Below are 20,243 nucleotides of genomic sequence, written 5' to 3' on the forward strand. Positions count from 1 at the left end.
ACAAGCTGAAGCAGAACTGCTGGAGCATGTCAGGGCAGACTGGCAGCTTGCTGTGACTTAAGCAGGTTGTGTAGAATATTATAAGACTGGAAGGCTATCTGCGTGCTCTAAAGCAAATGCAATACTTCTGTCCTTGGGCTGGAGTTTTGTGTTGTGACGCCGTTTTACCTTCTGGACGCAGCGATCTCTGAAACAAAGAGAAAGTCTATCTGATGAAAGCAGGATCAGTTTGTACTGGTTCTCATAGGCATATATAATCATTGAAACAGAAGTTCCAAAAGTCATTTACAGTTTGTTTAAGAAAAAAACACACAAGGGAGTTCACAATAACAAGAAAACTTCAAGACTTGCATAAGTAGATTGCCAATTTATACCAAATAATTTTCAGAAGTTTCTCTTAGATGGGATTTGACATAAATAAGTGCAGAAAAGAGCTCACAGTCTGTCAGTGTTAAGGACTGTGAGCAGATTGATGTTTTTGCTTTAAGAAATGAAACATCAAGAAACAAAGAAACACGCCGTTTAATCTTTGTGTAATAGTTAAGTTGTTACGCAGGAAGCCAGTTATTCTAAAATGAGTAAGTATGCCTTCATGTACCAAAACATATTTTCAACACAAGATTATGTCTGTCCTTCATGCAAATCTGCTGATGTGTATTTGCCCCCAAAACTTACAGGAATGACTGCAACCAGATGAGCAGTAAGTTGAGTCATTCTAATCTTACCAACTTTACTTCTCACATGACCAATTTGGAGGAATACATGCATATGGAACTGCTCCCTGTGAGAAGAGTTTGTATGGGAGTACAACAGAGGGTATTGTTTCTACTTGCCTGTTACATATTCCTCCGAAATGTACTTGAGGTGGCAGCCAGCCCACAGGCATACGTGATTAGGACTTGTGTAGTTTTTTAATTGAGTATCCTATTTTTATAAAAATTGAGCTCAGATGACAAATTGGAACAAAGCTAAGGGGGGTAAGTAATTTTTTTTGCTATCTACATTCTAAATTAAAAAAAAACCATTTAATTGTGGAAAAAAGTATCAATTGGAAGGTTGGCCTTGCTGTTTCTGTCAAGACACACTCCTGCCGTGGCATATGTGAACAGAAAAACTACTGAGGTCAAGTTCCTCACTGAATTCTTGTCTTTGCTTTAATGAATTCCCTAGATGGTTACATACTAAATTAGGGCACCATAGCATTTTAAATGTTATGATTCCCTTAAAGGAAATTGTAAGACCCAAGAGATGCTGATGAGAAGACTGTGGAATAGACCATGAGAAGACAATTATTTACTCATATTTTTAGCCATAATCTATCCTAATCTAATGGGCTCTTTACAGTAAGCCTGGCCTGTTGTGGCTATTGCTAACTGTGGCTGGGCACTTTAGACTGGATCTTGTGAAAAATTAAGAAAACATTTCATTTTTATAGCATTTTATTTTCTTTCTTTTCAATGTCTCTGGGCAGCACTAGAACATGTTCGGTTATGTGAGAACTCCTCGTTGTAATGTCTGTTCAAAGTTCCCTCTAAAGTCCAGAAAATCATTTTTAGGTACTGTGTTTTGTACAGCGATCTAATGATTGTACAGTTGCATATGTTCTACTATGGGGACATTTAACTGTTTGCACCAACAAAATAAAATTTAGAGTGCCAAATATTTCCCTAGATTTATTGCAGTATAGATCAGAAATATCTATGTCGATACTACTTTCCTTTCTTAAAATGTATATTCTTCAGTCAGGAATACCATGTCCATATAGCATCCTATCTAGGATTTAATAGTCTAAAGCTCTGCTCCTGGTGGGGCTTTTCAGTTGTGTCATAACCTGTACAGTAGGACAACACTGAAACTGCATTCTCCCTTGACTTTATGTAGCATGCAAATCTACCGATCTCAATGGTACTGTCTATGAAGTGCTGATTTGACCCGAGATCATTAAATAACCGGGTGCCCACTTGGATGAAAGAATCAAAATCCAAGCACAAATGGTATCTTGAAGCCTACTGGGCTGTACGTAGGGATATGTAGCGCAGCCCCCTATGTCTGATGAGTTAATGGGGTATATCACAGTCTCTGAAGTGCTGCAGATATTTAGGTGTTGTGGGGCATAACTACGATAAGTTGTCTCTCTTGCTGTCTAAACAGGCAGAAAGCTGTCAGGCATTACCTCTGGAAAAGAAAGCTCTGAACTCTGCACGGATCTGAGCAGGTAACGCATGTGATGTTTTCACAGAATACGAATGTTATGTCTGCAAGCAAGTACATGTTTCTGTTTCATGCATGGAACATGGCTTAAAACAAAGATTTAATTACGTAATGCAAGTATATGTTCAACACTTGCAAGTTGCCATACATTCTTCTGTGTAATGACTCAGAATGAGAAGTCGTATCTGTGTAGGTCAGGGTACCAAAATTGATGAAAGTTTCTTAGTTCAGAAGACCTATCGAACTTTGTCTCTACCGTCCCCCTGCTCCTTCCCCAAAAGCCCCAGTACGTTGGCTGTAGATATGATAAAGATTTTTTTTGTTCTTTATGTAAAATACAGAACTTGGTTTATTTTACGGCAACTGTCACAAACAGATTTGCAGACAATTTCCCAATCTGGTTTCATGTATAAGAGTAAGGGAATGGAACTAGCTTGAACGAAAAGCATCAAAGAACAAAACAATTCATACATTTGGAAGTAGGCCCCTTCTCTTAAAAGACCGCCCTTTATTCAATAGGCCATCCCTCAATTCCCCCCTACTTGGAATTCCTCCTTGAAATGCACTTCTTTGGAGAGATCAATCATCCTTTGTGTCACCCAAATGTGAACGACTGACCGGTATGTTGGTTTTGCAGTGTTTTCTTTTAAAACCCAAGAGTCAGTTTAAAGAGACCTAGAGTGAACGAAAGTATGTTACTCTTAATGTGGAGGTCTAACATGCTTCATCTTTTTTTTTTTTTTAATTACGTACTCTAAGTTGATTGAGAAGTAGCAGAAATACAATTTAAAAAGAAAAAGAAAAAGCAACACATTAAAGCTTTACCAGCCTGAGACAAAACTGAGGCAACTTTTTCTGGAGAGTGCGTGCTACAAAATGTTTGTGCAAAAAAAAAAATGTTTTCTCTTGTTTTGATTCTATCAATACACTCTGTGAAGAAACAGGATTGCATCAAAGAAATAGCTGATTTCACCAGTCACTGCTCCTAATATAAATAAACAGCCCACGAGGTTCCAAATATTGATTTCCTACTTAGATTAAAAGTGCTAACATTATGCAATCCCTTTGCTGCTATCAGGAATGAGGTGAGAAGCTGTTGACTATTTCCAAGCTTGTCCTGAATCATGGGTGAAAAACAGAGCCCTTCTAGATTGGCTTTAGTTTCTCCTCAACATACCTTTCTCTTGCTTCTTTTTGACCTCTGTGATAAGGATGAAAGTTGGTACAGAACGATTGCACTGTCTGGGAAGTTCTGTTCTGCGTTCACGATTACATTCCACAGAGATCATTGCTGAGGTTTTCTTACTGGAAAGGTACAAAGCAGTTGCAACACAAGAGAAAGCAGGAATCCTTTCAGTCAGATTTGGTTTTAGTGTGGCATACTGTTATATAGAGGCAGTTCTAATTTTGGGGTTTTTTTTAATTTTGGGGTTTTTTTTTGTAGACTCCTAAAATGTTTGCAAAGGCGTTTCTGAGCTGTTGTAGTAATGTAAGCTTCCTGACAATAGGCCTGCTTTTCTTAGCTACCTGTTTTGAAGCCTTTGGAAGTATTCCACTTGTCCTCAGGGTATTGATAGTTGACCACAGCTTTATTTATAGAGAGCAAATAAATCTGTTTCTGCTTTGCTTCCAAAAAAGAATGTTTGAAAACTTTCAAAGAGCTAGTTTAAACATATTTATTTTGACAAATAAAAGAGCAACTGCTACATCCGTAAATTCAGTTAGGTATTTGCATACCTGTAGCTACAGGAAAGGTTTCCCACAGTGCTGTTTCTAAAGCCTCCACAGAACAAGGTACATTCGACTGTCCACTTGGATACCCTCTCTGTAGTGAGTTTAATTTTTAGGACTTATAATTGTAAGTATGACCTGACAGGTTATATTTTTTCCTTTGACTGCAATTAACCAAAATTTGTTTCCAACTTTGCCGAAATAATTAATTTGACTTAGATGTTCACCCTTCTGAAACAAACAAAGCATTTCGTGGAGCACCTCCAACAACACCTCTGAACCTGGACGTCATTCAGTGGTGCCCAGCCTGGGGACGCGATCGGACAAATCCCACAGGCATCAGCATTCCTCACCGAGCTTCTTTCCATGGCACATCAAGGCCAGCTTCCAGGGCCAAGAAGAGGCTGATGAGGAGGTCCCATGGCTTGGTGAGGCCTCCAGTAGGGAGAGGTGAGGGAAGAGTTGCACTCAGCCGACACGCACAGCCTGGAGCACCTTGAAATCCATGTGGGAGCAAGAACATGCAGTCTGAGGTAGAGAGATGGAAGCTCCAACTTAGAGTCGTTGGAGGTACTATGAGATCGCGCCTGGAAAACATTAGACTTGTCAGCCTAGACGAGAGATGAGTGAAGTAGTAGTGCAAGGAGTCTGTGATACACATCTACAAAACAAGGAGTGGCATGGAGACACTTAAAAGAGAATGATAATTCATGGTTAATTAATGCAAAAGCCAAGGGACATCAAGTGGATGTACCAGACAGAAGGCTCAAAACATACAGAAGTGCTTTTCACAAGCACAAAGGTAAGCTGTAGATGTCAGACGCTTACATGGATTAAGAAAGCAATTGGATTTTTCTTCCATTAATTTGTCTACCAAGAGCAGAAATATACTACTTTTAGCTGAAAGTATCTGGGCTCCAGAATTCGTTGTCTTTCCAGGAGATGATCAGCCAGCGTTGGAAACAGCATACTGTGCTACCTCAGTCACTGTTCTGACCCACTGTGACCATTCCAGTGCTCTGGCTGGCTTACGCACAAGGCATCCCTCCTTACGCACTAGCAGGATACATCACGGTAAGTCCAAGCTCAGTTAATTAAAAACTTAAGACTACAGAAGTATAAAATAGTTGTAACAAATGACAAATATATTCTCTTGCCTATTAACTGTTTATGAGAAAGATTTAGAAAATAGGCTAATATGTCAGTGGAAAAAAGTGGGAAAAAAAAACTTGTAGCAAGTTTGCCTAACCTTTCCTAAGTAGAGGGAGGTTAGATAAAAAAAAAAAATATTTAGTCTGCTTAAAACAGATGTGCCTTTGGGCATCTTGCACAATCCAGGCCCTCTCATTAGTGATGATTTGACATTAAGCAAAACAATGGGGTTTGAAACAAATTAGAACAAAGTGAGAGTAATAGCGGACTGCCCTAAAATTCACATAGCCCAAGCAATGCAAAAACCGCACCGTGATTCAGTTCAGCCCCCGTCCAAGGAAGTGATGCGCTTTTTGCTTCTCTAAGAATGAGAACTAATAAATATAACTCCCACGTTGTGCGTGCAGTTATTGCCAGAAAATTTTAGCCTCCTGCAAAGCGCTGTCTTTGACAGGAGCACACTCCTGTTTCCACATATAGCTATGGCTTGGTTTGTGATTTTGCTTTTTTCACACCCTGTCCCGCTCCAGATGGGGTGGGGGAGGATCGTGCCGGACTTCTGCTCGGCATAGATGGAGCCTGAAATGGTTCCTCTTCCTTTACACGTTAAGAAGCGGCTGCGTCTTGTCAAAAGTTGGTTATTTTGTGCTAGTTCTCATCTGAAGAAGCCTCAGGCTCCGAAACATGTAAAACCATCTGGCAAAACTCTTGCATGAATCATAGGGTTATTTGTGGCCTCTGGCTTTTTGAACTGCACAGTGAGTAATCCCAGTTGCTCTCGCTAGCGCTGCGGATGAAACCCATTTCTTCTGTTCTGAGCAAAGAGCGTGGGGGCCTCCTACTCCGCTTGGTGGTCTCCAGATTGCCAGGAGGCGAAGCTGGGCACCAAACCTCCGCGCTGCCTAGGCCAGCCAGAACGATCCGGAGCTGCCAGCTCGGGCAGGGAGGCTGTGCGCAGGGCGGCCTGGCGCTCGAAGCGGTTTTTGCCACGTGCCCAGGGGCCTGACTGTCCCACGGCTTTTTGTCAGCCCCCCCCCGGAGAACGCACACAGCAACAGCCGGGTGACAGAGCTCTGCCGAAATCTGCAGCCCGCTTTCCCCTGCCATCCTCCCCCCTCTCCATCCGGCTGCGGACCCCCTGAGGAAAGGGGGGGACGCATCGAGACGCGGCCGCGCCGAGGGCCCGTTCCCGCCTCACGCCCGGCTCCCGCCCGGGGACCCCCCCCGACCGGCGGTGGCCTCGCTCCGGGCCCGCCCCCGCCCCTTCCTCCGCTGCGGGCGCGTCAGGGAGGTGGAGGCGGCGGGAGGATTGGACGGCGGAGCCGCCAGAGCGGGGGCTCGCTCCGCCCCCTCCGCGCTCCCCCCGGCTCCCTCAGCCATTTTAGCAGCCGGTAGAGCCGCGGGGCCCCGTTCTCCGCCGGGACGAGGCGGTCGGGGGAGGTGAGTAGGCGCTCGGGCGCGGCCCGGGCCGAGTGGCGGGAAGGGAGGGACAGAGGGCAGGTTCCCCCTGAGCCGCCTCTCGGCGGCATTTGGGGAGAAGTGGGGGTCGCCCCCGCGCCCCTCCGCAGCGTCCTCCGCCCCCGCCGGGGGTGGGACCGGGGCTGCCGCCCGCCTGGGCGGAGGCAGCCGGGTCAGCTGAGGGAAGGAGCGGGGGGTAACGCGGGGTCAGGTCCCTCCCTGGAGCTGGGGCCGGGAGGATGCGCCCGGGGAGCGCGGTAGGCACTGGGCGGGAGCTGGTACCGGCCGCTGACCCGGGAGCAGGTGGCGGGCAATGGACTGGAAGCGCAGAGCGTCCGTTCTCCGCGCTACGGCTCCTCGCTCCCCACCTGCCCGAGCATCTTTCCGTAACTCCCTCCCCGTCAGCCGGCCTCAGCCCCGCTCTTGGGGCGGTGTCGCCACTCCATCCTTGTTTCCCACCCTCCCCTCTCCATTTTCTCAGCCCTCCGGGGGCTGAGCACCAAGCGCCGTTGCTCTCGGCCGGCAGCAGCATCCCCTGCCCGCCCGGCCCGCGCCCCGGGTTTCCTGCGCCCGCCCGCCGCATCCACCGTGCTGCCTCCTCCCTCGGAGCCCCCCCGCCGCCGCCCCCGAGATGCAGGAAAGGAGGCTGGGCTCAGGATATGGTCTGATGCTGATGTAGCTCACGCAGAAACGCAGGAAAGTGTGATTCATTGCTCAACGCCATCCACAGGGCCCGCGTTTTATTTTGCCTCCTAAGAGCGCCGGTTAAAGTAAGGCAAGAAACCGTTTGAATATTTTTATTTCGTCCGGTTCCTCTGAGATCAGTTTCGTTTTGCGGTGTTGCAAAATATCTTTGGAGGCTTTGTGGATTTTTGAAGCTTCTTTGCAAAGCCAGTGTGTGTGTCCTGCATCCCTCCCTGCCCCGGGAGAGCGTGGCCAAGGCCAGCGTGGGCTGCACAGACCTCGCGTACCTGCCGCTGCTGTCCTAATGCTTCAGTGAAATAATTATAGCAACTTCTGAACTATTTTGTACTCTAACCCATTTTTTTCCACCATAATTGTTTCATATTTGATATTTTTTTTTTTAATGAGGATGCTCAATATGTATAGATGGAGGCTACAGAGACATTTGGCGTAAATTAAGGGTTGTTTCCTGGAAAGGAAATGGGCAGCTGGACTCCCTGATGCTGGGAAAAGGTGATTGTCAGGTTAAAGGTAACAGCTGTCCTTACTTTGCTCTTTTCATCTTGGACTGCTGAAGCACGGAAACGCAAATACAACATGCTTTGTCATTTACTATTCCAGATAAACTTGTATTTATAGCCTTGCCAATCTGAAGTGCAACAATAAAGCTACAAATAGCAATTAGAAACATAGGATCTTGATCTTTTTAAATTAAGTTCTACTTCTTGAATCTTTCAAGTTTGTAATCTCAGACTAACTGCAACTATTAAAGACATGGATTTTTTTTTCCTAAGATGTGAAAGTTTTTTATATTTTAAATAAATCTCCAAACTAGACTTTTCTCCCAAACAAGAGAGATAATTAACAGTGCTCCACAGTATCAGAAAGGTTCTTTGGCTTCATTTGTTTCATACTTTTTTTTCATGCATGGATACAAAGTTTGCGTTTCTGTACAGTTCTACAGAAGCCTTAAATATTTCCACATAAAAGTTATTTTAGAAAACATGTAATGTATTTTTAACTTCCTTCTAATTTATGTGTTTGTTTGTTCCACTTCACTGTGGTCTTAAAATACAGAGTTGTATAAACTTGAATCAGGCAAGACATCCTCCCCTCCTTAAAAACCCCATTATAGTAAGGTTTTTGTGATGTCTTAATTATTCAGGTATTTGCATCTCATGCAAACTGTACGCATGTGTTATCTTTAACACCATGTGTAACCTGTACAGCACAAGCAAGCGACCGGGCTGCCCGTTGTCTGCTGATTGAATAACATTTATCAGCAGCTATAAATTTTCAGCATGCTAAATTACCAGTGTTCAGTGGATGACACCTCCTTCTAACACAAGGATTATGCTTCAGCCCTTTTATAAAACTAGAGAAATCACTCGCAAACAAATTGCTAAGGCAAGATGTTAGATACAAATATATTCCAAGCGACGTTAAGATGCGTATCTAGGAAAACAGGTGCACCCCATTTCACTGTTTTAAATGAAGCTAATACTCAAATGAATTATTAAACAGTAGCCTGAGCCAAGCAAACATGCAGATTCTATTGAAGTTAATGATTAATAAATAGTCAGGTAGTTAACATGATAAATGAATGAGTGCTTGTTTGTAAGAAAATTGTTCTTAATAAGGAATTACTTAAGCTAAAAAAGAGTTGGAGTTAATTATTACGGGAAATCTTCATTTTATACACAACTAAGCATGTGGTCACTGTGCTTCAGGGCATTTTTTCTCAGGAGAGAAGGAAGTTTCTTGGAAGGAGGGAAGCAATTTCCTGAGAAACAAAACTTAGTTTTGTTCATTGGATCATTATTTAGGTTGTGCAATGTCTTCCACCCTTTTTGTGGAAGGCATATCTCAAAAGTTGCCCACACTATTTAATTTTCCTGCATTCTACAGCAACTAGAGAGTGACTGCTTTGGTGTTCATCTCTGTTTCAAAGTTAGCTCTTCTCCACGTAGCTGGGATCGCTCTCTGTTACCTTTCCACTTGGGAGGTGCTAGTGGAATAGACTGTACGGGAGGGCCCAAGGAAAAGCTTGAGGTACTTCTCCTCTGCTAGCAGAGCTATGCTTTGCAGTGCACAGGGATTACTATTACTTTGCTTTGCTTTTCTTTTGTTTCCTTGTTTGGTGTGTTGGTTTTTTTTGTTGGGGTGAGGGGGGAAATTCGGATTGCCTGTAATCTGCTGACACTCTTAGTAACTGTATGTTTCCTCAAAATCTTGAACTCTGTAGATACGCACATAGAAATGAAAGCTGACTGCAGCACTGGTTATTTCTTCTGAGGCCACTTGCTCACAGAGTAACTTGTGTGGCACGGAGAGGAGGTGGTGTGACAGGTTTCTGTAACGATCTATGGTGGAGGTGAAGCCAAGGCCCTTTCTCACAGGCTGCTCTTTGTGGTCTGAGTGGTGGATGGGGAGAGCCTTGCCTTAATCCTGGATAGGCTGGAACTGCGAGAAGTCTAGTCCTGTTTTGTATGAATGTGAAATAAAAGATGCTGTGTGGCGTAAGATTTGTGCTCGCAAAAAGAGAGATTTCTGGCCGGTTGCCAGAACTGTTGGGAGATGTGGTTTCAGTTTTCTTTTCTGCCGTAGGTACCTAGCGTGATCTGCATTGAGCCACTTGGCCAAGAGGAACAAAAATAATTGGACAGAACTTAAATTAACCACAGCAGATCTGCTTTCCCAGCCCCACTTCTTCTTAGGGCTATCAGTTCTTATCTAATACTTCTTATATAAGACGCACTTGTAATCAAGATACGGCTTTAATCATGTGCCAGATGTGCATAGTATTGTTTACCTGACGAAGCGCATGATACAGAGGTTAGGAATGAGTGGTGGGGGTGGAAATTCCTTACGCTGTTGCTGTTGCCCTAGATAGGAAGCCATTCTACTATTCAGGCCATTGTTCTGCTTTTGACCTGGGCTGCCGTGGCTCGTAGTAGCTTTTGAGTCAGGACTAAATTTGGTGCTGGCCTGAACTTGATCTTCTGCAGAGGTTGGATATGAGGAGCGTGTGTGAGCGAGGCATGTTGGTACCATTGGCTGGAGAGTTATTTTAGATTTTAGGATGATCCCAAATATAGTAGAAAACTCAGAAGGCACATTGAACCAGTTTTCAGTAAGGAAATAAATAGCACAGGGGACCTTGAGAAATGGAGGAGCCGAACAAGTAAGGAGAGGTGATTGGGGTTGGGGCTGGGAGGGGTGGGAAATGTTTTCCTTTAGTCGACGTGTTGCCAGAATGTCAGTTGGTATAATGGATGATTTTTAAAGTTTGTATGCGAGTTGCTTGTGATGGAAGTGAGGTTGGAGCTAATACTCCCACATCAAAAAGTCAGCCTGCATTTTATTTGCTTTGCTTTTGTATTAATAGCCGTGTAATGTGAAGGATGTGAGGAATTGTTTCCATCTTTCTTTGCTTCGGAGAGAGCTAACTAAGCACTTGGACTTTCCATTGAGATCAAAGAGGGCTTTTCACCTCAGTAGAATATTTTGTAAGGAATCCTAGATACTGAGAAAAAGTCTTTTTCTGTATTTAAGTTTTGCATGGTTTTTGTAGTACAGTTAATGCCAAATCGATGGATATTGTGCAGCTGAGAGTTCACTGGGCTTCAAGGTGAGATATCTTTATCTCCAAGGTAGAGATAAAGTGATCCTCCAATTATCACAGACTTAGAGTCTCAGATTTAAAGTGATCCGAGGTGGATCCTTCGTTATCACTCTAAATCTGAGACTCTTAAATCTGTTATACTTGAATACCAGTGTTGTTCAGCGAAGACAAAACTAACGAACCTGTATTTCCTTCAGCATATGTTGGTGTGACTGTTGATTCCCTAGACTATGTTGCTGCTTCATCAGTTGAGGATCTTTTTCTAAAAGCGTACTTGTAACTTGACTATTAGGCAGTAGATTTATATTTCTTTTTTAATTCTTATTATAAATTCATTGGTCTGTCAATAGCAGCTGTTCAGTGTTAAAAAGCAGAGCAGAGTCCCTGTATGCACATCTGTTTTACTTTAAACTCTGTGATGACACTGCAGCTCATCTTAAGATTTTTGTTCATCAGTTTCGTTAATGTGCAGGGAAAATGCCCATATTTTCATACACTATGTTTTACTAGCATAGGTGCATAAGGGCAATTAGAATATTAATGTATTTATCAATTAAAAATATCTAAGTATGCTTGAAAGTCTCTGAAATTAGAAACAAGTTGACATGACAAGGACAGGCTTAAAATAGCACATTACATTCCAGTACTTGAACTCTTAAAATTTGTAATAATTAAAGGGACTTTATTATTTTAATAACTTTGAAGTGGTATTCTGTTTTAGCTCTCCTTATGATAAAAAAAAAAAGATTGGAAGTGAGTAATACTAAGATGGTTACAGAAATGCTTATGTTCAGGGGATTTCTTTGGAAATATTTAAATCTATTGAAAACACATAATTATTTTTAAGGTATGTTAATGACACACTTAGCCTACCTCATTGTGCTTTTGTTCTACTATAAGCATGGCCAATGTAAAAAAAAAAAAAAAATTAGCATCTAGCTAATGGTCATATTTTGCAAGATTACTTGTTAGATCTGTAAAGTAGACCTGTTTTTTTTTTTTCTTTGGGTTTTTAGCTGTTTTATCACACTGTGCAACTCATCCTAAAGTGAAAGTAGTATTGGTACGGTGTACTCTGATCCTTGTTCTGCTTAGGTGCTTTACCTAATTTTGTACCATCTCAGATTTAAATAACTCTTGATGAATGTGACTTACATTCTAGGAGGCACAACAGTAGATTGAAGTAACATGAAAGGATGGTGGTTGGTTGTTTTTTTTTCCTAAACCTGTGCATTATAAGATAAAAGATGTGCATTCTGAACCACATCTTCACTGAGGTTTTCCTCTCTATGTGCAGTTACTCGGTTTCCGCTGTAGTTGCTGCAGCTGGATCTCTAGTTCATAAAGGTGCTCGTTTGTGTGTTTGCTGTGTAACTTTAGAAAAATAACCTGAGTAGTAATAGCCCCTTTAGCTAAACTCTTACTGAATGTCGTTCTTCCACGGCAGTCCACAGGCACGCTGTGTGTGCAAGGCTGGGTGAGCAGCAACGCCCGTTTGTGCGCTGGTGCGCGGTTTGACACCTCTGGACTCCTGCGGGTCGGGGACTCGGCACTGCAAAACACCTTCATTTCCGTGCTGGAGCTTTTGACCCTTAAACAACACAACTCAAAACAAGTCTCAAGCATGCAAGAGTCGCTGCTTATTTCTTAACATATTTATTCCCATTCCCTAATAGTTGTGTTTTCAGCCATGCCTCTGCCCACCAGACCTTCCCCACTTCTGTAACCATTGTGTCCCTTAGACACCATCCAGAGAGTAGCCCTTAAAGTAACTTAACTGTCCTCTTTGGAAAGTGACCCTTAACCCTTTAAGAGCCTTGTTTGCACAAATCCTGCTTCTAGGAGTAGAGAAATACTGGCACAGAGAGGAACTGAGTAAGTTCCAGTAGTAAGTATGTGATACCACAAAGAGAAATTCTGTTCAGTGCTGGTAGCTGTTATAAGCATGTTTGGTTTGTATTTGCCAATTCAGTTTCATGGAAGAGAAATGTAAAACAAATAAATGGTTTCTGCAGAGCACACATGTGCCCTAAGGCTCTTCTTTCCTGCCTGCCAGAAAATCTTTGTTACGTGTCACAGTAAGAGCAGACTTAACACTGGTGTTTGGTTTTCTTTAACAGTCTGCTAGTGCAAATGAATTTTTCTTACTGTTCCTCAGTTGCACAGATGTCTTTACAGACAGAATCACTGTCATACTGATACATCAGATACCTTTTCCTGTGATTATTTTCCAAGCTGCCCATCTCTTGCTGTGGAACCCCAAGGCCCCAGCTATAGGCAGCCAGAGGGGCTGGCTCCGTGCCTAGTGTGGGCAGCTCCGAACAAGAGCCGGCCGTAGGCACGGAGGAGACACGCTGTTCCTCTGTTGATCCTATCTTTACCCTCCACAGCATCAAGCAGACACACCTGTTGATTCCCATCCTCAAATTTTTTATATTAGCCACTCTGCTATAACATACAAACTACACTTGGTTTGGGATAACATGTGCTGAGGAGCCTGAAACTGAAGTCAACCTCTTGCTGGTCTTTTTAAAGCTAAAGGTATGGTGTGTTTCTGGAAACTGAACAACTGAGTTGCTCATTCTACATCCAGCTTGCTCTGCTCAATAGCAAACTTCATATGCAACAGTATTTGCTAAAATAAGAACTTTCCCAAAATTAAAAAATAATAAATCGTGTTCATGTAAGGATTGCTCATCTGGCCACAAGTTTGACTTGATATTTAAAATAAGTTACTATTTTGTAAACTTTATTATGTGTGTTTCAGTATGCTAGGAGCCACCTGCACAGCTTGACCCAACAAATCTAAAAGTTGTGTTTAGAGAAACATCAGACTGCAAATAATGAGTATTCCTCTAATGCTGTGCATTGTCAGTTTCTCACACCCAGTGAAATGTGAAGAGCACTCCCTGTCTGCCCAGTTAGGCCACAGATGAGCAGATACTACAGAACGTTTGATCTAACTTCACGTAACATTGCAGTTCACAGATCTGCACATACTTATGACAGCTGAATGAGTCTTTCCACATTAAAATGAGTGCTGCCAGCAGTGTCACGCTGCGTGGAGCAAGGGGTACGGTTACAAGGAGCCCGTACTGGAATACTTGCTGATAAGAAGATGCAAGTATCTTGCTGGAAAAAAAAAAAAATAGTAAATTGATGTAACTGGTCAGACTTAGTGAAACACTTCCCATTGCCTAAGCAGTCTGTCAGGTACTTTGAGGTTTCCTCTCTAGCAGTTATACATGCAATAATTTTTGGAAAGATCTTATTATGTTCAGTTTACCTGAAGTACATGATAAGTAGAATACACAGTGAGTCATTCTCAACAAATGTTTTGGAAGCTAGAGGAGTTGAGCAGCCTAGGAAATGCCACTACTTCAGAAATGCTAGTTAGGTTTGAGGAGCTGGGAACTGCGAATCGCTGTGTGCGGAATGTTGGCTCACAGCAAAACCCCAGAAATTTATGAATGAGGGCATTCGTTTCATAGCTTAAACTGTCAAGGCGGTGGTCAGCTGCTGTCTCCTGTACCATGCAGCCACTGTGGATTAGGAAGATTACTCACTCCTGACCGTCAATAAATAACAAATGATGCATATTAAAGTGTTTTGGAGTATATAAAATTAATCTGTAATAAAATTTTAATAGGACATTTCAGTGTTTGGGAATAAGGTTTGGTGGGTTTTTTGTGGCTTTCAATAAAGATAAAAGTAAGTCAGTTATCATGCTACAGCTTCTGGTTGCTTCCCCCCCCCCCCCCCCCAATACTGCCCTTCCATGAACACAGGAAGCTTGTAAAAGCTGCAGCCAGCACTCACTCACTCTGGCTCGTGGCAAAAGGGAAGGGATGGGCTGGGACAGAAAAAAAAAAAAAATGCGTGGAGGCTACTTCTTTCAGCGGTAGCTGCATTTCATGCTTGTTTAAAGTGCTTACAAAGGTACACTGTAAAGGTGCGGGTAATTCTGTGACAGCCCAGCTAAACCGAGGTTTCTGCTTCCTCCCTTGCACCGGCACTTGCATGACTGAGTAGGGAGCTATGTCAGGCGACTGGCTCGCCTGAAAAGTTACGTATAGTTGGCTGCCTGCAAAATCTGCAGCCCAAGGGAACAGTCAAAGTGGGATTGCCACGGTCTGGCTTTGGATGGAGTTGGGTGCCAGGAACCTGCACTTGGAGACGCTGATAGAGAAGCAGCAGGCTTGCTGCGTTGCTTTCACTTCTCTGTTGGAGTCTCCATGACACGTGAGGTCATGTTTATGTCAATTCAATAATGTAATTTGCTCAAGTTGGCTTATATCTTGAAATTTGCTTTAAGTGCTAACCTCTCTAACCTTTTTTCTGTTCTTGGTGTGGCCCTTTTTGTTTTGGTTTTGGGTTTTTTGCACAATGAAAGCATACATGCTAAAAGAATCGCAATACTATATCAGTAAGGTGTAGTTTTACAACAATATTTTCTATAGCTATGAATGTGACATAGAAGAGTTGAGAGGGTAAATCTGCAGGTGCTGGTATAATGTCAAATAACAGCAAAGTAATACAGCAATAGAAAGGAAAAAAGAAAAAGCAGCAAGAGACGCTGGTTTGTGGTGCCTGAGGTATTTTTGCATCTGACATGGCAGTAGGAAGTGCAGTTTGTCCATAGCAGCCGGTTAGTTTGTCATTTTGCACATTACTTTCCATGAAGACAGCTGTACATACAGCTGATTCATGCTGTGTATTTACACAGTATAATTCGTTACTGAATTTAAGATAGCCTCGGGTTTGTGCCTTTGTTAGAGAGATGTGTTTAATTTTCATTATGAAAATGATTTCTCTGTTTATTTCACAAGTATGCAAATAGTTTTGCATTATCGTGAGCTCCTCTGTTCAAACAGCTTGGTCAGAAATGCTTTCATTATGAAATGTGTCACCACAGGGAAGAGGAACAACTGGAAGGTGAAACCAGGCTTGCCGTTCTGCAGTAAAAAGCACTGGGTGAGAAAGGGACTTGGAACAGGAGTCGGAGCAAGATTATGCCTTAGAAAACCACGGAGAGCATCCTGCTCGTATCAGTATGCTACTTTTTGCCGTTCTGGGGTTGTCAGTACTCAGTCTGGCTTGTTCATGGATTGTACGTTCTCCTTGCCGTTCTCATATGAGAGAAGCTGTATAGGTATTCCGGTATTTCACTGGAGCTTGGTCTTCTTGCTCGCCTTTAAATAACAACACCTATGCAGTGTATGTTACAGTTCCATAAAACTCAGCTGAAAAAGAGAGCATGCTAAACAGTCTGGCAATTTTAGTCTAACACAACAGAAGATAAAAACTTGTTCCAGCTTTGAGCTGAGTTTGGGTTATTTGAATGCTCGAAGATGGTTTGATGGATGACAATCGCATACACAGAATGGTCAGAAGTAAGCGTAAGGCTCTTTCTGGATCACGCTCCCTAATTAACAGGATGAAAAGGTGACCAGCCTTGTAGTCTTTCTCCCCACATTGCCCAGCGCAAAAACACTATGGTTACTCAGATATAACCTACACCCACTTACAGTTACTGCTGATTGGAAAATAATCTCCATTTAACCCAGGCCAAATCAGCCTGAACTGCAGTGTGGAGAAAAAGAAGAGCACGCAGAGGCAGAAGGGTTAATGGCAGGAGGAGCAGGGCTTTGGGGAAATCTTCTCGCTGTTACCCGAATACCTGGCTTGCTTTCACTGCGGTCTGATGGGTCTGGAATACATGCATGGAAATAAGATAGAAGTAGAGCTTGTGTGTATGCTAATGCTACTTTATACCTGAAGTATGATGTTTCAGGACCACATGAACTGTTTTAACGCTTGTTTTCCTGCCTTTCTGAGTCGTGACCTGTGCCCAGACATTGGATGCAAATGTAATGGGAAGTGTGCGATCTTATTCTCGGAAAGGCCGTGGCGGATAAGGTTTCTGTTGGCCATTTCTTTAATGTAATTCATCAGTGTTCCTCAAACAGACAAAGCAGTTTAATAAATTTGTTACCTATTGCCTCAGGGTTTATAAGTTTAACTTTCCTTAAAGAGCTGAAAATGAAAAATGTTTTTGTAACTTGGATAGCATTAAGTAGATTTATCTTTGAAAGAAGGTAAGCTGTGAATGCTGGGTCGCTGAAGCTTTATGGTTGAGGCACAGGCACAGTGTTTGGCAGCATGTTACATCCTACAAACATCTGAAGGCACTTAGAACATGGAATTTAGGTGAAAATTTGGAATGATAATATGATGGGTTTCTAATGGTATCCCCTGATCTAAAGTAAGTGAGCAGCCTGTTCCATGTTTTCGAGTAGCAGGTAGCATTTTGCAATTGTACAAATGGTATTGACAACAAACAGCTGCCAAAGCTCATGTTACCAATCGAGGGAAATGTGGATTGACTAATGTGTTTAGATATGTTTATAACCTAACAGATACCGAGAATTTTCACTATTTAATTTTTTTTCTTTTTAGATTTTTCGTGAATTTATTGACCTGCCTACCTAGAACATTTGAATTGCAGTTACATTAAAGGTAAAGAGTGACTTGTTTTTTTGTGTGCTAGTGAGCAGTAAGATTGACAATAACTAGGCAGCGGGCACTTAAGTAACCCTTACTAAAACTTTCCAACAGGGAGCTTTGCCCTACCATCACTATAATGATCGATCCAAATACTGGTAGACGTGGAGTGGGGCCTGTGTATTTTGAAGTTGAAAATGGAATAACTTTCTGACAATATTAGCTTTTTGAGTATCACTGCACTTGTTAACAAATTAAATTATATCTTGTTTATTACTAAGCATAGAATTGCTGTTGTGATACAGTGTCGTACTAAGGATTTCCCTTGTCCCTTTTCAGAGCAAAAAAGTTCCTAAAAATAAGTTGAAAGAATGATCAAGAGCGTCAGTTTCCTCTTCGTGCTTCCTTCAAAATCTGTTAAGACCACTTTACTGTCTGTTTAGTCTAGTGCTGTACAAACAGCTTCTTTCTTTTGCAGTTGCTACTGTGACTCCTGCTTTATTCCATATTAAAGGCGATCTAGTTACCCAAATATCAAGTCATGCCATCAAGCCACTTGAGTTTTAGCTGTGTGGTTTGCTGCAAATAGTCACGCACACTTTTTTTAATGTCTTCAGTGCTGGCAGGACTTGAACAAATTCCTTTCAGGAAGCTCTGTGGTTGTGTTAGCCCCCAGCTGTCCTGCGCTAGTAAGTTTTGCTGAGGGGTAGGACATATCAGCACAGGCACAATCATGTGATAACAGGGTTACGCGCCTCCTTGGCCAGAGCTGGCTTGTTCTCCGCTGTCTCTGCTTCCAGCTCGGGCTTTGAGCACGGGATATTGTAACCCCGGTCCTGGAAGTGTGTCCTCTGCTGTGTTGCAGAAGCTACTTGGGTATTTTGGACTAAGAACATCAAAAGCTGCCTGCCTCTGAAATTGTACACCTTAATCAAGCATGTTGGTGCCTGTAAATAAGTGTGATAAATGTGCATGCATGTGTATTGGTAGGTGGTAAAGTTCAAAACCTTGCTGTTTAGAACTGTCTCAGAGGTCTGAGGTGTTGTCCTTTTAACTTCTTTTCTCTAACAGTTGTGCTAGTTTCTACCTTGTTCTCCTGTCATAGTAGGAACGTTCATGTTCAGGCTACTTTTGCGTTGTTTACCTGTTCTGGTGGTGTTACGCTGCTCAGAAGATTGAACAAAATAGCGTTTAGAGTTGTTAAATCTGAAAACTTGAATGTGCACTTTGCTGTGTAGGAGAAAATATACTGAAATTTGCTTGGTCATCTCACCTCATTTTTGAAGTGCAGATAAAATCAAAGAACTGTTATGACAAAGTGAGTTGGGTCAGTAAGCTTGTCTTCCCTGGTAGAAAATGCCATCGCCAGTATTATCTTCCTTGCTGGTGGGTAAAATTCCCAGCTTCTCTGATTAAGTTGGTATATGTACAACTCATCTTCAGTCTGTACCTCCAGATCTCCCTTATAAAAATAAATACTTGAGTTGCCAAATAATGTCATTAAAAGGAATGTACCCTAAAGATATCTCAGTCTATCGTAGAGAACGTGGAAGTAGCAGAAAGGAAGATCACTCATGAAAAGTCTGAAGTGAGCAAAAAGCTGCAGTATAAAGTCCTGTCTCAGGTAAATCTTTAGCTGGGAATTCCAGGTGTGGATCTAGGGATGACAGACATCTAGGGAGGACAGACATCTAGAGATGAATATATGTGTGTTTGGCCAGAAAGTGATAGGATAAATTCACCATGAACTGAGCAATAGGCTGTGCTGAAATTTTGCTTTGAGACCACAATAAAATTCAATTCCTGAAACATACAAAAATCATCATCACTTTTTCGCTGGAAAATACTGTGATTGTGCAAAAGATTAAAATATGCTTGCTTCCAATGCTCCTCATTTTTAGGGACTCTCAAACCATTTTCCTCTGCAGCTTGACTAGTTACACAATGGAAATGAAAAATAGAGATGACTCCTGCTTGAAATCTCAGGGGCTACCATCTCAAATGACCATGGGTGGGAACAGTTTTCTTAAACTTGTATTTTTTTCAGTGCACACCCAGTCGTCTGTATGTGAGAACATCTGCAAGGAGAGAATTTATTCAAATTGCAAATAAGAAAGCCTAATTCTTTCTGCTTAGTCACAAAAAAAAAAAAAAAGGAAGGAATTTGCATTTGGATGCGAGCTCCTAAGAGAAAAGGGAAAGTGTGTTTCTCAACTCCTCTTGTTGACTGCTCCCACAGAATTTTGAAAAACTCATAAGAACTTTAGAAAAAATCCCCCCTCCCTCTTTTTTTAATTTTTTTTTTTAAAGTATGTCATTAAATTCACTACCTAAATTATGCCCAGTGTCTGACAAGAAAGCAACCTAATGCCATTGATGAGAGACTGAGAGGTGATGGAGTTTTTGAAAAGCAATAAAGGTAAATGTAAAATTGGTGGCAGAATTTCTTGTCAAAATGAAAGCTGAAGATATAGGGTTTCTGAAGTAATACGGAATTATATTTAGAACTTTTGTCTGTTAAACTACACAACAGTCGCTGCTGGCAAGAAAGCAAGCGTCTAATCTGTGAGGGTAAGCACAGCAAAAGGGAGAAGCGCACACCAGTGTGTCGGGATTGCAGTAGAAGGCAGGAGGTCGACGTAACGGGGCTCTCAGGGGAGCGTAAGAGGGGTTATGATGATCTCTGTCGTTACCTGGCGTGTTTGGCTGCCAGACTGGGCTTGTGTTCATGCTCTTTAACGTTTTACTGTTTGAGCTGCTCCTTTCACAAAAAGGTTATTACAGAGCAATGCTGCTGGATGTGAGGAAATTTATAAATAAAGGAAGTGGCTTTTAATGACTCCATCTCCTGTGCTCATGTTTTACTAAGCTTTGGTCA

General features: G+C 42.3%; 1 protein-coding gene across 5 annotated transcripts in view; it reads left to right on the top strand.

The window, feature by feature from the left end:
- Positions 1 to 6,447: 6,447 nt before the first annotated feature.
- The window catches only part of ACSL4 (acyl-CoA synthetase long chain family member 4), a 36,433-nt gene continuing 22,637 nt past the window's right edge, over positions 6,448 to 20,243 (top strand). For 3 of the 5 annotated variants that reach the window (XM_086756447.1, XM_086756449.1, XM_086756452.1), the window contains exons 1-2: positions 6,448 to 6,534; positions 17,321 to 17,380. The gene's annotated coding sequence lies outside the window, so the exon portion shown is untranslated. Of the gene's footprint in view, positions 6,535 to 6,852; positions 7,323 to 17,320; positions 17,381 to 20,243 lie in introns of those variants that run through there. The other 2 variants (XM_086756448.1, XM_086756450.1) reach the window with 2 other exon arrangements.

Source organism: Chlamydotis macqueenii, chromosome 11, assembly GCF_036417535.1.
Source record: "Chlamydotis macqueenii isolate bChlMac1 chromosome 11, bChlMac1.mat, whole genome shotgun sequence".
Classification (NCBI taxonomy): domain Eukaryota; kingdom Metazoa; phylum Chordata; class Aves; order Otidiformes; family Otididae; genus Chlamydotis; species Chlamydotis macqueenii.